Below are 16,632 nucleotides of genomic sequence, written 5' to 3'. Positions count from 1 at the left end.
AGCACATGACGCAAAGAAAAAAAGAGGCGCAATGAGGTAGCTGTGTGAGTAAGATTAGCGACCCTAGTGGCCGACACAAACACCGGGCCCATTTAGGAGTGGCACTGCAGTGTCACGCAGGATGTCCCTTCCAAAAAACCCTCCCCAATCAGCACATGACGCAAAGAAAAAAAGAGGCGCAATGAGGTAGCTGTGTGAGTAAGATTAGCGACCCTAGTGGCCGACACAAACACCGGGCCCATTTAGGAGTGGCACTGCAGTGTCACGCAGGATGTCCCTTCCAAAAAACCCTCCCCAATCAGCACATGACGCAAAGAAAAAAAGAGGCGCAATGAGGTAGCTGTGTGAGTAAGATAAGCGACCCTAGTGGCCGACACAAACACCGGGCCCATTTAGGAGTGGCACTGCAGTGTCACGCAGGATGTCCCTTCCAAAAAACCCTCCCCAATCAGCACATGACGCAAAGAAAAAAAGAGGCGCAATGAGGTAGCTGTGTGAGTAAGATTAGCGACCCTAGTGGCCGACACAAACACCGGGCCCATTTAGGAGTGGCACTGCAGTGTCACGCAGGATGTCCCTTCCAAAAAACCCTCCCCAAACCGCACATGACGCAAAGAAAAATAAAAGAAAAAAGAGGTGCAAGATGGAATTGTCCTTGGGCCCTCCCACCCACCCTTATGTTGTATAAACAGGACATGCACACTTTAACCAACCCATCATTTCAGTGACAGGGTCTGCCACACGACTGTGACTGAAATGACGGGATGGTTTGGACCCCCACCAAAAAAGAAGCAATTAATCTCTCCTTGCACAAACTGGCTCTACAGAGGCAAGATGTCCACCTCATCATCATCCTCCGATATATCACCGTGTACATCCCCCTCCTCACAGATTATCAATTCGTCCCCACTGGAATCCACCATCTCAGCTCCCTGTGTACTTTGTGGAGGCAATTGCTGCTGGTCAATGTCTCCGCGGAGGAATTGATTATAATTCATTTTAATGAACATCATCTTCTCCACATTTTCTGGATGTAACCTCGTACGCCGATTGCTGACAAGGTGAGCGGCGGCACTAAACACTCTTTCGGAGTATACACTTGTGGGAGGGCAACTTAGGTAGAATAAAGCCAGTTTGTGCAAGGGCCTCCAAATTGCCTCTTTTTCCTGCCAGTATAAGTACGGACTGTGTGACGTGCCTACTTGGATGCGGTCACTCATATAATCCTCCACCATTCTTTCAATGGGGAGAGAATCATATGCAGTGCCAGTAGACGACATGTCCGTATCCGTAATCGTTGTCAGGTCCTTCAGTCCGGACCAGATGTCAGCATCAGCAGTCGCTCCAGACTGCCCTGCATCACCGCCAGCGGGTGGGCTCGGAATTCTGAGCCTTTTCCTCGCACCCCCTGTTGCGGGAGAATGTGAAGGAGGAGATGTTGACAGGTCGCGTTCCGCTTGACTTGACAATTTTCTCACCAGCAGGTCTTTCAACCCCAGCAGACTTGTGTCTGCCGTAAAGAGAGATCCAAGGTAGGCTTTAAATCTAGGATCGAGCACGGTGGCCAAAATGTAGTGCTCTGATTTCAACAGATTGACCACCCGTGAATCCTTGTTAAGCGAATTAAGGGCTCCATCCACAAGTCCCACATGCCTAGCGGAATCGCTCCGTGTTAGCTCCTCCTTCAATGTCTCCAGCTTCTTCTGCAAAAGCCTGATGAGGGGAATGACCTGACTCAGGCTGGCAGTGTCTGAACTGACTTCACGTGTGGCAAGTTCAAAGGGCATCAGAACCTTGCACAACGTTGAAATCATTCTCCACTGCGCTTGAGACAGGTGCATTCCACCTCCTATATCGTGCTCAATTGTATAGGCTTGAATGGCCTTTTGCTGCTCCTCCAACCTCTGAAGCATATAGAGGGTTGAATTCCACCTCGTTACCACTTCTTGCTTCAGATGATGGCAGGGCAGGTTCAGTAGTTTTTGGTGGTTCTCCAGTCTTCTGTACGTGGTGCCTGTACGCCGAAAGTGTCCCGCAATTCTTCTGGCCACCGACAGCATCTCTTGCACGCCCCTGTCGTTTTTTAAATAATTCTGCACCACCAAATTCAAGGTATGTGCAAAACATGGGACGTGCTGGAATTTGCCCATATTTAATGCACACACAATATTGCTGGCGTTGTCCGATGCCACAAATCCACAGGAGAGTCCAATTGGGGTAAGCCATTCCGCGATGATCTTCCTCAGTTGCCGTAAGAGGTTTTCAGCTGTGTGCGTATTCTGGAAACCGGTGATACAAAGCGTAGCCTGCCTAGGAAAGAGTTGGCGTTTGCGAGATGCTGCTACTGGTGCCGCCGCTGCTGTTCTTGCGGCGGGAGTCCATACATCTACCCAGTGGGCTGTCACAGTCATATAGTCCTGACCCTGCCCTGCTCCACTTGTCCACATGTCCGTGGTTAAGTGGACATTGGGTACAGCTGCATTTTTTAGGACACTGGTGACTCTTTTTCTGAGGTCTGTGTAAATTTTCGGTATCGCCTGCCTAGAGAAATGGAACCTAGATGGTATTTGGTACCGGGGACACAGTACCTCCAACAAGTCTCTAGTTGGCTCTGCAGTAATGATGGATACCGGAACCACGGTTCTCACCACCCAGGATGCCAAGGCCTCAGTTATCCGCTTTGCAGTAGGATGACTGCTGTGATATTTCATCTTCCTCGCAAAGGACTGTTGGACAGTCAATTGCTTGGTGGAAGTAGTAAAAGTGGTCTTACGACTTCCCCTCTGGGATGACCATCGACTCCCAGCAACAACAACAGCAGCGCCAGCAGCAGTAGGCGTTACACGCAAGGATGCATCGGAGGAATCCCAGGCAGGAGAGGAATCGTCAGAATTGCCAGTGACATGGCCTGCAGGACTATTGGCATTCCTGGGGAAGGAGGAAATTGACACTGAGGGAGTTGGTGGGGTGGTTTGCGTGGGCTTGGTTACAAGAGGAAGGGATTTACTGGTCAGTGGACTGCTTCCGCTGTCACCCAAAGTTTTTGAACTTGTCACTGACTTATTATGAATGCGCTGCAGGTGACGTATAAGGGAGGATGTTCCGAGGTGGTTAACGTCCTTACCCCTACTTATTACAGCTTGACAAAGGGAACACACGGCTTGACACCTGTTGTCCGCATTTCTGGTGAAATACCTCCACACCGAAGAGCTGATTTTTTTGGTATTTTCACCAGGCATGTCAACGGCCCTATTCCTCCCACGGACAACAGGTGTCTCCTCGGGTGCCTGACTTAAACAAACCACCTCACCATCAGAATCCTCCTGGTCAATTTCCTCCCCAGCGCCAGCAACACCCATATCCTCCTCATCCTGGTGTACTTCAACACTGACATCTTCAATCTGACTATCAGGAACTGGACTGCGGGTGCTCCTTCCAGCACTTGCAGGGGGCGTGCAAATGGTGGAAGGCGCATGCTCTTCACGTCCAGTGTTGGGAAGGTCAGGCATCGCAACCGACACAATTGGACTCTCCTTGTGGATTTGGGATTTCGAAGAATGCACAGTTCTTTGCTGTGCTTTTGCCAGCTTGAGTCTTTTCATTTTTCTAGCGAGAGGCTGATTGCTTCCATCCTCATGTGAAGCTGAACCACTAGCCATGAACATAGGCCAGGGCCTCAGCCGTTCCTTGCCACTCCGTGTGGTAAATGGCATATTGGCAAGTTTACGCTTCTCCTCTGACAATTTTATTTTAGGTTTTGGAGTCCTTTTTTTACTGATATTTGGTGTTTTGGATTTGACATGCTCTGTACTATGACATTGGGCATCGGCCTTGGCAGACGACGTTGCTGGCATTTCATCATCTCGGCCATGACTAGTGGCAGCAGCTTCAGCACGAGGTGGAAGTGGATCTTGATCTTTCCCTAATTTTGGAACCTCAACATTTTTGTTCTCCATATTTTAATAGGCACAACTAAAAGGCACCTCAGGTAAACAATGGAGATGGATGGATACTAGTATACAATTATGGACGGACTGCCGAGTGCCGACACAGAGGTAGCCACAGCCGTGAACTACCGTACTGTACTGTGTCTGCTGCTAATATAGACTGGTTGATAAAGAGATGTCGTAGTATGTATGTATAAAGAAGAAAGAAAAAAAAACCACGGGTAGGTGGTATACAATTATGGACGGACTGCCGAGTGCCGACACAGAGGTAGCCACAGCCGTGAACTACCGTACTGTACTGTGTCTGCTGCTAATATAGACTGGTTGATAAAGAGATGTCGTAGTATGTATGTATAAAGAAGAAAGGAAAAAAAACCACGGTTAGGTGGTATACAATTATGGACGGACTGCCGAGTGCCGACACAGAGGTAGCCACAGCCGTGAACTACCGTACTGTACTGTGTCTGCTGCTAATATAGACTGGTTGATAAAGAGATGTCGTAGTATGTACGTATAAAGAAGAAAGAAAAAAAAACCACGGTTAGGTGGTATACAATTATGGACGGACTGCCGAGTGCCGACACAGAGGTAGCCACAGCCGTGAACTACCGTACTGTACTGTGTCTGCTGCTAATATAGACTGGTTGATAAAGAGATGTCGTAGTATGTATGTATAAAGAAGAAAGAAAAAAAAACCACGGTTAGGTGGTACACAATTATGGACGGACTGCCGAGTGCCGACACAGAGGTAGCCACAGCCGTGAACTACCGTACTGTACTGTGTCTGCTGCTAATATAGACTGGTTGATAAAGAGATGTCGTAGTATGTACGTATAAAGAAGAAAGAAAAAAAAACCACGGTTAGGTGGTATACAATTATGGACGGACTGCCGAGTGCCGACACAGAGGTAGCCACAGCCGTGAACTACCGTACTGTACTGTGTCTGCTGCTAATATAGACTGGTTGATAAAGAGATGTCGTAGTATGTATGTATAAAGAAGAAAGAAAAAAAAACACGGTTAGGTGGTATACAATTATGGACGGACTGCCGAGTGCCGACACAGAGGTAGCCACAGCCGTGAACTACCGTACTGTACTGTGTCTGCTGCTAATATAGACTGGTTGATAAAGAGATGTCGTAGTATGTATGTATAAAGAAGAAAGAAAAAAAAACCACGGTTAGGTGGTATACAATTATGGACGGACTGCCGAGTGCCGACACAGAGGTAGCTACAGCCGTGAACTACCGTACTGTGTCTGCTGCGACTGGATGATAAATAATGATATAAAAAATATATATATATCACTACTGCAGCCGGACAGGTATATATATATTATATAATGACGGACCTGCTGGACACTGTCTGTCAGCAGAATGAGTTTTTTATAGAATAAAAAAAAAAACCCCACACAAGTGAAGTCACACGACGAGTGTTTAACTTTTTCAGGCAATCACAATATAGTATACTACTAACTATACTGGTGGTCAGTGTGGTCAGGTCACTGGTCAGTCACACTGGCAGTGGCACTCCTGCAGCAAAAGTGTGCACTGTTTAATTTTAATATAATATGTACTCCTGGCTCCTGCTATAACCTATAACTGGCACTGCAGTGCTCCCCAGTCTCCCCCACAATTATAAGCTGTGTGAGCTGAGCACAGTCAGATATATAATATATACATAGATGATGCAGCACACTGGGCTGAGCAGTGCACACAGATATGGTATGTGACTGTCTTGTACTCCTGGCTCCTGCTATAACCTATAACTGGCACTGCAGTGCTCCCCAGTCTCCCCCACAATTATAAGCTGTGTGAGCTGAGCACAGTCAGATATATAATATATACATAGATGATGCAGCACACTGGGCTGAGCAGTGCACACAGATATGGTATGTGACTGAGTCACTGTGTGTATCGTTTTTTTCAGGCAGAGAACGGATATATTAAATAAAACTGCACTGTCTGGTGGTCACTGTGGTCAGTCACTAGTAAACTCTGCACTCTCTTCTACAGTACTCCTAAGCTCCAGTAAATCAGGTCAATCTCTCTCTCTCTCTCTCTCCTAATCTAAATCACTGTACTCCCTAACAGCTGCTCCCCGTCCCCAATCCTCCCCACAATTATAACTAAGTCACTCAGTCTTTACTCTTTTCTACTATAACGGAGAGGACGCCAGCCACGTCCTCTCCCTATCAATCTCAATGCACGTGTGAAAATGGCGGCGACGCGCGGCTCCTTATATAGAATCCGAGTCTCGCGAGAATCCGACAGCGTCATGATGACGTTCGGGCGCGCTCGGGTTAACCGAGCAAGGCGGGAAGATCCGAGTCGCTCGGACCCGTGAAAAAAAACATGAAGTTCGTGCGGGTTCGGATTCAGAGAAACCGAACCCGCTCATCTCTAACCAAAACACAAAACCCGAAAAATTTCAGGCGCTCATCTCTAATAGCTACTCACAGTTTTTCAAAAGTTTGGTACATGTTAGCACATACTCTTTAATCTTTATACTGCACCATTGATTGCATCAAATATGACCCATCTGTATCTCAGTGACCGAATTTAGTCTCTATATGTTATAATACCATTGCAAAGCACATACTATAAAGTAGAGATGAGCCGTCCAGATTCCAAAGAGGGGCACGCTGCACTGTACTCTGCCGTTTAGGCTTGCTGTGTCCATCCATAGACTCCAGACTAATTGTGGCTGTGCAGTGTAGTGACTGTATATAGGGGAACGCTGCACTATACTCTGCTGTTTTGGCTGTGCTGTGTCCATCCAGACACTCCAGCCTAACTGTAGCTGTTCAGTACAGTGACTATGTATATAGTATCATGCTGCATACTGCTGTGTACTCCGCTGTATTGGTTGTGCTGTGTCCATAGACTCCAGACTCACAAGTGGCTGTGCTCTGTATAGTGACTGTGTATAGGGGGCACGCTGCTGTATGCTGCACTGTACTCTGCTGAAAATGTAACTGTTTGGTCTTCTTTACACTAGTATGCTTAATTCACGTGCATCTATAAGCCCTGTGATCCACGCAGATTAAACGAAGATGCAAGTTTAAAAATACAAAAATATATATATATATATATGTATACTGTAGCTATTGTTTGTATTGGTTGGTGTGCTTTGCTCACTTGCATCTATAAGTCCTGTGATCCACACAGTGTGAACTGAGCTGCAAGTTCTAGAAATAGAAAAATACACAATATATATATATATATATATAAATTGTTTGTACTGGTTGGTGTGCTTTACTCTAGTGTGTTTTGTTTACGTGCATGTATAAGCCCTGTGATCCACGGAGTGTGTGGCATGTTTCATAGATGTGCTATAAACTGCAGTGTGTTTGTGCCACTGCTCTGTCGCGTAGTGACTAGAGATGAGCGCCTGAAATTTTTCGGGTTTTGTGTTTTGGTTTTGGGTTCGGTTCCGCGGCCGTGTTTTGGGTTCGAACGCGTTTTGGCAAAACCTCACCGAATTATTTTTGTCGGATTCGGGTGTGTTTTGGATTCGGGTGTTTTTTTCCAAAAACACTAAAAAACAGCTTAAATCATAGAATTTGGGGGTCATTTTGATCCCAAAGTATTATTAACCTCAAAAACCATAATTTACACTCATTTTCAGTCTATTCTGAATACCTCACACCTCACAATATTATTTTTAGTCCTAAAATTTGCACCGAGGTCGCTGTGTGAGTAAGATAAGCGACCCTAGTGGCCGACACAAACACCGGGCCCATCTAGGAGTGGCACTGCAGTGTCACGCAGGATGTCCCTTCCAAAAAACCCTCCCCAAACAGCACATGACGCAAAGAAAAAAAGAGGCGCAATGAGGTAGCTGTGTGAGTAAGATTAGCGACCCTAGTGGCCGACACAAACACCGGGCCCATCTAGGAGTGGCACTGCAGTGTCACGCAGGATGGCCCTTCCAAAAAACCCTCCCCAAACAGCACATGACGCAAAGAAAAAAAGAGGCGCAATGAGGTAGCTGTGTGAGTAAGATTAGCGACCCTAGTGGCCGACACAAACACCGGGCCCATCTAGGAGTGGCACTGCAGTGTCACGCAGGATGGCCCTTCCAAAAAACCCTCCCCAAACAGCACATGACGCAAAGAAAAAAAGAGGCGCAATGAGGTAGCTGACTGTGTGAGTAAGATTAGCGACCCTAGTGGCCGACACAAACACCGGGCCCATCTAGGAGTGGCACTGCAGTGTCACGCAGGATGTCCCTTCCAAAAAACCCTCCCCAAACAGCACATGACGCAAAGAAAAAAAGAGGCGCAATGAGGTAGCTGTGTGAGTAAGATTAGCGACCCTAGTGGCCGACACAAACACCGGGCACATCTAGGAGTGGCACTGCAGTGTCACGCAGGATGTCCCTTCCAAAAAACCCTCCCCAAACAGCACATGACGCAAAGAAAAAAAGAGGCGCAATGAGGTAGCTGTGTGAGTAAGATTAGCGACCCTAGTGGCCGACACAAACACCGGGCCCATCTAGGAGTGGCACTGCAGTGTCACGCAGGATGTCCCTTCCAAAAAACCCTCCCCAATCAGCACATGATGCAAAGAAAAAGAAAAGAAAAAAGAGGTGCAAGATGGAATTATCCTTGGGCCCTCCCACCCACCCTTATGTTGTATAAACAAAACAGGACATGCACACTTTAACCAACCCATCATTTCAGTGACAGGGTCTGCCACACGACTGTGACTGATATGACGGGTTGGTTTGGACCCCCCCCAAAAAAGAAGCAATTAATCTCTCCTTGCACAAACTGGCTCTACAGAGGCAAGATGTCCACCTCATCTTCACCCTCCGATATATCACCGTGTACATCCCCCTCCTCACAGATTATCAATTCGTCCCCACTGGAATCCACCATCTCAGCTCCCTGTGTACTTTGTGGAGGCAATTGCTGCTGGTCAATGTCTCCGCGGAGGAATTGATTATAATTCATTTTAATGAACATCATCTTCTCCACATTTTCTGGATGTAACCTCGTACGCCGATTGCTGACAAGGTGAGCGGCGGCACTAAACACTCTTTCGGAGTACACACTTGTGGGAGGGCAACTTAGGTAGAATAAAGCCAGTTTGTGCAAGGGCCTCCAAATTGCCTCTTTTTCCTGCCAGTATAAGTACGGACTGTGTGACGTGCCTACTTGGATGCGGTCACTCATATAATCCTCCACCATTCTATCAATGTTGAGAGAATCATATGCAGTGACAGTAGACGACATGTCCGTAATCGTTGTCAGGTCCTTCAGTCCGGACCAGATGTCAGCATCAGCAGTCGCTCCAGACTGCCCTGCATCACCGCCAGCGGGTGGGCTCGGAATTCTGAGCCTTTTCCTCGCACCCCCAGTTGCGGGAGAATGTGAAGGAGGAGATGTTGACAGGTCGCGTTCCGCTTGACTTGACAATTTTGTCACCAGCAGGTCTTTCAACCCCAGCAGACCTGTGTCTGCCGGAAAGAGAGATCCAAGGTAGGCTTTAAATCTAGGATCGAGCACGGTGGCCAAAATGTAGTGCTCTGATTTCAACAGATTGACCACCCGTGAATCCTTGTTAAGCGAATTAAGGGCTGCATCCACAAGTCCCACATGCCTAGCGGAATCGCTCCGTGTTAGCTCCTCCTTCAATGCCTCCAGCTTCTTCTGCAAAAGCCTGATGAGGGGAATGACCTGACTCAGGCTGGCAGTGTCTGAACAGACTTCACGTGTGGCATGTTCAAAGGGCATCAGAACCTTGCACAACGTTGAAATCATTCTCCACTGCACTTGAGACAGGTGCATTCCACCTACTATATCGTGCTCAATTGTATAGGCTTGAATGGCCTTTTGCTGCTCCTCCAACCTCTGAAGCATATAGAGGGTTGAATTCCACCTCGTTACCACTTCTTGCTTCAGATGATGGCAGGGCAGGTTCAGTAGTTTTTGGTGGTGCTCCAGTTTTCTGTACGTGGTGCCTGTACGCCGAAAGTGTCCCGCAATTCTTCTGGCCACCGACAGCATCTCTTGCACGCCCCTGTCGTTTTTTAAAAAATTCTGCACCACCAAATTCAAGGTATGTGCAAAACATGGGACGTGCTGGAATTGGCCCAGATTTAATGCACACACAATATTGCTGGCGTTGTCCGATGCCACAAATCCACAGGAGAGTCCAATTGGGGTAAGCCATTCCGCGATGATCTTCCTCAGTTGCCGTAAGAGGTTTTCAGCTGTGTGCGTATTCTGGAAAGCGGTGATACAAAGCGTAGCCTGCCTAGGAAAGAGTTGGCGTTTGCGAGATGCTGCTACTGGTGCCGCCGCTGCTGTTCTTGCGGCGGGAGTCCATACATCTACCCAGTGTGCTGTCACAGTCATATAGTCCTGACCCTGCCCTGCTCCACTTGTCCACATGTCCGTGGTTAAGTGGACATTGGGTACAGCTGCATTTTTTAGGACACTGGTGACTCTTTTTCTGAGGTCTGTGTACATTTTCGGTATCGCCTGCCTAGAGAAATGGAACCTAGATGGTATTTGGTACCGGGGACACAGTACCTCCAACAAGTCTCTAGTTGGCTCTGCAGTAATGATGGATACCGGAACCACGTTTCTCACCACCCAGGATGCCAAGGCCTCAGTTATCCGCTTTGCAGTAGGATGACTGCTGTGATATTTCATCTTCCTCGCAAAGGACTGTTGAACAGTCAATTGCTTACTGGAAGTAGTACAAGTGGGCTTACGACTTCCCCTCTGGGATGACCATCGACTCCCAGCGGCAACAACAGCAGCGCCAGCAGCAGTAGGCGTTACACGCAAGGATGCATCGGAGGAATCCCAGGCAGGAGAGGACTCGTCAGAATTGCCAGTGACATGGCCTGCAGGACTATTGGCATTCCTGGGGAAGGAGGAAATTGACACTGAGGGAGTTGGTGGGGTGGTTTGCGTGAGCTTGGTTACAAGAGGAAGGGATTTACTGGTCAGTGGACTGCTTCCGCTGTCACCCAAAGTTTTTGAACTTGTCACTGACTTATTATGAATGCGCTGCAGGTGACGTATAAGGGAGGATGTTCCGAGGTGGTTAACGTCCTTACCCCTACTTATTACAGCTTGACAAAGGGAACACATGGCTTGACACCTGTTGTCTGCATTTCTGGTGAAATACCTCCACACCGAACTGACCGAAGAGCTGATTTTTTTGGTATTTTCACCTGGCATGTCAACGGCCATATTCCTCCCACGGACAACAGGTGTCTCCCCGGGTGCCTGACTTAAACAAACCACCTCACCATCAGAATCCTCCTGGTCAATTTCCTCCCCAGCGCCAGCAACACCCATATCCTCCTCATCCTGGTGTACTTCAACACTGACATCTTCAATCTGACTATCAGGAACTGGACTGCGGGTGCTCCTTCCAGCACTTGCAGGGAGCGTGCAAATGGTGGAAGGCGCATGCTCTTCACGTCCAGTGTTGGGAAGGTCAGGCATCGCAACCGACACAATTGGACTCTCCTTGTGGATTTGGGATTTCGAAGAATGCACAGTTCTTTGCTGTGCTGCTTTTGCCAGCTTGAGTCTTTTCATTTTTCTAGCGAGAGGCTGAGTGCTTCCATCCTCATGTGAAGCTGAACCACTAGCCATGAACATAGGCCAGGGCCTCAGCCGTTCCTTGCCACTCCGTGTGGTAAATGGCATATTGGCAAGTTTACGCTTCTCCTCCGACAATTTTATTTTAGGTTTTGGAGTCCTTTTTTTACTGATATTTGGTGTTTTGGATTTGACATGCTCTGTACTATGACATTGGGCATCGGCCTTGGCAGACGACGTTGCTGGCATTTCATCGTCTCGGCCATGACTAGTGGCAGCAGCTTCAGCACGAGGTGGAAGTGGATCTTGATCTTTCCCTAATTTTGGAACCTCAACATTTTTGTTCTCCATATTTTAATAGGCACAACTAAAAGGCACCTCAGGTAAACAATGGAGATGGATGGATTGGATACTAGTATACAATTATGGACGGGCTGCCGAGTGCCGACACAGAGGTAGCCACAGCCGTGAACTACCGCACTGTACTGTGTCTGCTGCTAATATATAGACTGGTTGATAAAGAGATAGTATACTCGTAACTAGTATGTATGTATAAAGAAAGAAAAAAAAAACACGGTTAGGTGGTATATACAATTATGGACGGGCTGCCGAGTGCCGACACAGAGGTAGCCACAGCCGTGAACTACCGCACTGTACTGTGTCTGCTGCTAATATAGACTGGTTGATAAAGAGATAGTATACTCGTAACTAGTATGTATGTATAAAGAAAGAAAAAAAAACCACGGTTAGGTGGTATATACAATTATGGACGGGCTGCCGAGTGCCGACACAGAGGGAGCCACAGCCGTGAACTACCGCACTGTACTGTGTCTGCTGCTAATATATAGACTGGTTGATAAAGAGATAGTATACTCGTAACTAGTATGTATGTATAAAGAAAGAAAAAAAAACCACGGTTAGGTGGTATATACAATTATGGACGGGCTGCCGAGTGCCGACACAGAGGTAGCCACAGCCGTGAACTACCGCACTGTACTGTGTCTGCTGCTAATATAGACTGGTTGATAAAGAGATAGTATACTCGTAACTAGTATGTATGTATAAAGAAAGAAAAAAAAAACACGGTTAGGTGGTATATACAATTATGGACGGGCTGCCGAGTGCCGACACAGAGGTAGCCACAGCCGTGAACTACCGCACTGTACTGTGTCTGCTGCTAATATATAGACTGGTTGATAAAGAGATAGTATACTCGTAACTAGTATGTATGTATAAAGAAAGAAAAAAAAACCACGGTTAGGTGGTATATACAATTATGGACGGGCTGCCGAGTGCCGACACAGAGGTAGCCACAGCCGTGAACTACCGCACTGTACTGTGTCTGCTGCTAATATAGACTGGTTGATAAAGAGATAGTATACTCGTAACTAGTATGTATGTATAAAGAAAGAAAAAAAAACCACGGTTAGGTCACTGGTATATACAATTATGGACGGGCTGCCGAGTGCCGACACAGAGGTAGCCACAGCCGTGAACTACCGCACTGTACTGTGTCTGCTGCTAATATATAGACTGGTTGATAAAGAGATAGTATACTCGTAACTAGTATGTATGTATAAAGAAAGAAAAAAAAACCACGGTTAGGTCACTGGTATATACAATTATGGACGGGCTGCCGAGTGCCGACACAGAGGTAGCCACAGCCGTGAACTACCGCACTGTACTGTGTCTGCTGCTAATATATAGACTGGTTGATAAAGAGATAGTATACTCGTAACTAGTATGTATGTATAAAGAAAGAAAAAAAAACCACGGTTAGGTCACTGGTATATACAATTATGGACGGGCTGCCGAGTGCCGACACAGAGGTAGCCACAGCCGTGAACTACCGCACTGTACTGTGTCTGCTGCTAATATATAGACTGGTTGATAAAGAGATAGTATACTCGTAACTAGTATGTATGTATAAAGAAAGAAAAAAAAACCACGGTTAGGTCACTGGTATATACAATTATGGACGGGCTGCCGAGTGCCGACACAGAGGTAGCCACAGCCGTGAACTACCGCACTGTACTGTGTCTGCTGCTAATATATAGACTGGTTGATAAAGAGATAGTATACTCGTAACTAGTATGTATGTATAAAGAAAGAAAAAAAAACCACGGTTAGGTCACTGGTATATACAATTATGGACGGGCTGCCGAGTGCCGACACAGAGGTAGCCACAGCCGTGAACTACCGCACTGTACTGTGTCTGCTGCTAATATATAGACTGGTTGATAAAGAGATAGTATACTCGTAACTAGTATGTATGTATAAAGAAAGAAAAAAAAACCACGGTTAGGTCACTGGTATATACAATTATGGACGGGCTGCCGAGTGCCGACACAGAGGTAGCCACAGCCGTGAACTACCGCACTGTACTGTGTCTGCTGCTAATATAGACTGGTTGATAAAGAGATAGTATACTACTAATATTATATACTGGTGGTCAGGTCACTGGTCACTAGTCACACTGGCAGTGGCACTCCTGCAGCAAAAGTGTGCACTGTTTAATTTTAATATAATATTATGTACTCCTGGCTCCTGCTATAACCTATAACTGGCACTGCAGTAGTGCTCCCCAGTCTCCCCCACAATTATAAGCTGTGTGAGCTGAGCAGTCAGACAGATATATAATATATATAGATGATGCAGCACACTGGCCTGAGCCTGAGCAGTGCACACAGATATGGTATGTATGTGACTGAGTCACTGTGTGCTGTGTATCGCTTTTTTCAGGCAGAGAACGGATTATAAATAAAAGTGGTGGTCACTGGTCACTATCAGCAAAACTCTGCACTGTACACTACTGAGTACTCCTAATGCTCCCCAAAATTAGTAAATCAAGTGTCTAAACGGAGAGGACGCCAGCCACGTCCTCTCCCTATCAATCTCAATGCACGTGTGAAAATGGCGGCGACGCGCGGCTCCTTATATAGAATCCGAGTCTCGCGATAGAATCCGAGCCTCGCGAGAATCCGACAGCGTCATGATGACGTTCGGGCGCGCTCGGGTTAACCGAGCAAGGCGGGAAGATCCGAGTCGCTCGGACTCGTGAAAAAAAACATGAAGTTCTGGCGGGTTCGGATTCAGAGAAACCGAACCCGCTCATCTCTAGTAGTGACTAGCCAGCACGCTGCAGCCTTTGGCTAATATTGGGGAAAACAATATTGTGAGCTGTGAGGTGCTCAAAATTGAGTGGAAATTACTGGAAATTAAAGTTATTGAGGTTAATAATACTCTAGGAACAAAAGAAGGCTTAAATTATGTTTTGATAATTTTGGGGGAAAAAATCCAAATCCAAAACCAATCACGGCACTTTGGCAAATCTAAAGCTGGATGATGAATCAGGGCCAATTCCAAATCCAGCAAAAAATAGTCCAGTGCACATCTATAAAGTTTATTGGGTCTAATTCAGAGATAATCGCTGCTACAACAGCGATCGCACTCTAAAGCCCTAAATGCAGGGCGCACTGCGCATGTGCAGCCAGTGACATGCGAAAGCCTTTGCCTGATTGATGCCGTTGGTGGGGCGTGGTCCAGACAATGCAGGCGTGTCCGGACCGTTGCGGGGTCGGGCCGTGGCGGCTGCGTGATGTCACACACAGCCACTGCGACCCAGAACGTATCTAGGCTGTGCAGATAGGGAGCTACTTGGCGGGTGCAAAAGCATCACTCCCGGGCAATGCTTTTGCATCCATGTGTGTGTGTGGGGGGGTGGGGGGGGGGCAGGGCCTGACATGTGGGGCGGACTAGCCCTGTGCTAGGCATCCCCCGCATGTCAGAGAAACTGATCGTAGATGTGCCAAATTGTGTGCTGTGCAATACAAAAAAACAAAACCAATTTATTAAGCTTGTGCAATAACAATAAATAACGCTTTAGTTTGTCATTTTCCACCCACCCTTGTGGAAACTACCAAAATAAATGTCACCACAGAGGTAATGAGCTGTGACATTGTGTATTCTAACGCATACTACAATGGCTTATACAAGAAAACTATTTTTATTACACAAAAAGCATTTCCATTCAAAAAATTAATTCTCAGAAACATTTTTGTCTATATCTTATATCAGCTAAATTGTTTGTACAAAATGAATATATTATGAATGCATTTTCCTTTACATTTTTAAAGTTACATTTATAAACAAAACAAAGCTTACACATAGGGTTGCACTATTTTTTTTCTACAAAGGGTCATTAAACTTATTGCAATAAATTAGAGATATTTTCTATCTCAAGGTAAAAAAAAAAAAAAAAGAAACATAAATGTGTTTTCTGACCAAATAATTTAACTTTCAGTTAAATAGTATACTTTAAAATAAATCAAATATAATAATGAATAGTTAATTGACAGAAGGTTCTAAGCCAAAACCTAGTTTTTAATAAAGGTCATTTCTCTTACGTCCTAGAGGATGCTGGGGTCCACATTAGTACCATGGGGTATAGACGGATCCACCAGGAGCCATTGGCACTTTAAGAGTTTGAGAGTGTGGGCTGGCTCCTCCCTCTATGCCCTTCATACCAGACTCAGTTTAGAAAATGTGCCCGGAGGAGCCGGTCACAGCTAGGGGAGCTCTCCTGAGTTTTCCTAGAAAAGTTATTTTTTAGAGTTTATTATTTTACAGGGAGGCTGCTGGCAACAGCCTCCCTGCAGCGTGGGACTGAGGGGGCGAGCAGTGTCTGCCCTGCGGGATCTGAGCCACTGTCTCCGCTGACTGGACACTGAGCTCCAGAGGGGTCTGATCGTTCTGTGTCACAGGGGAGCGTTCGCACCAGCAGCATGTCGCCACCCCCTTGCAGAGCTGAAGAATCGGTGGTGAGTGAGACACCGACCCCCCTAGCAAGTGGGGGATCGGTGTGAAGATGGCGGCACAAGGTAGGAGCGCAGTATTAATTGTGCTCCGGGGATGGCTCAGCGGTACATGGTGCGGCGCAGTGAGGGGCGCCCTGAGCCAGCGCTGACTCCCTACACTGGTCCAGAAGCCTGTAGGGTCATACGCGCACGCAGGGGGGGTTTCCGAGTACCTAGAAACCCCCCCTGGTCTCCGATCCATCGGCGCTCCCGTCCGATTGTTGTTTTTTTTAAATGAGGAGAAGCTTATGCAGCA

The sequence above is a fragment of the Pseudophryne corroboree genome, chromosome 4 (genome assembly GCF_028390025.1).
Source record: "Pseudophryne corroboree isolate aPseCor3 chromosome 4, aPseCor3.hap2, whole genome shotgun sequence".
Taxonomy (NCBI): Eukaryota; Metazoa; Chordata; class Amphibia; order Anura; family Myobatrachidae; genus Pseudophryne; species Pseudophryne corroboree.
This window is presented reverse-complemented; position numbering follows the sequence as displayed.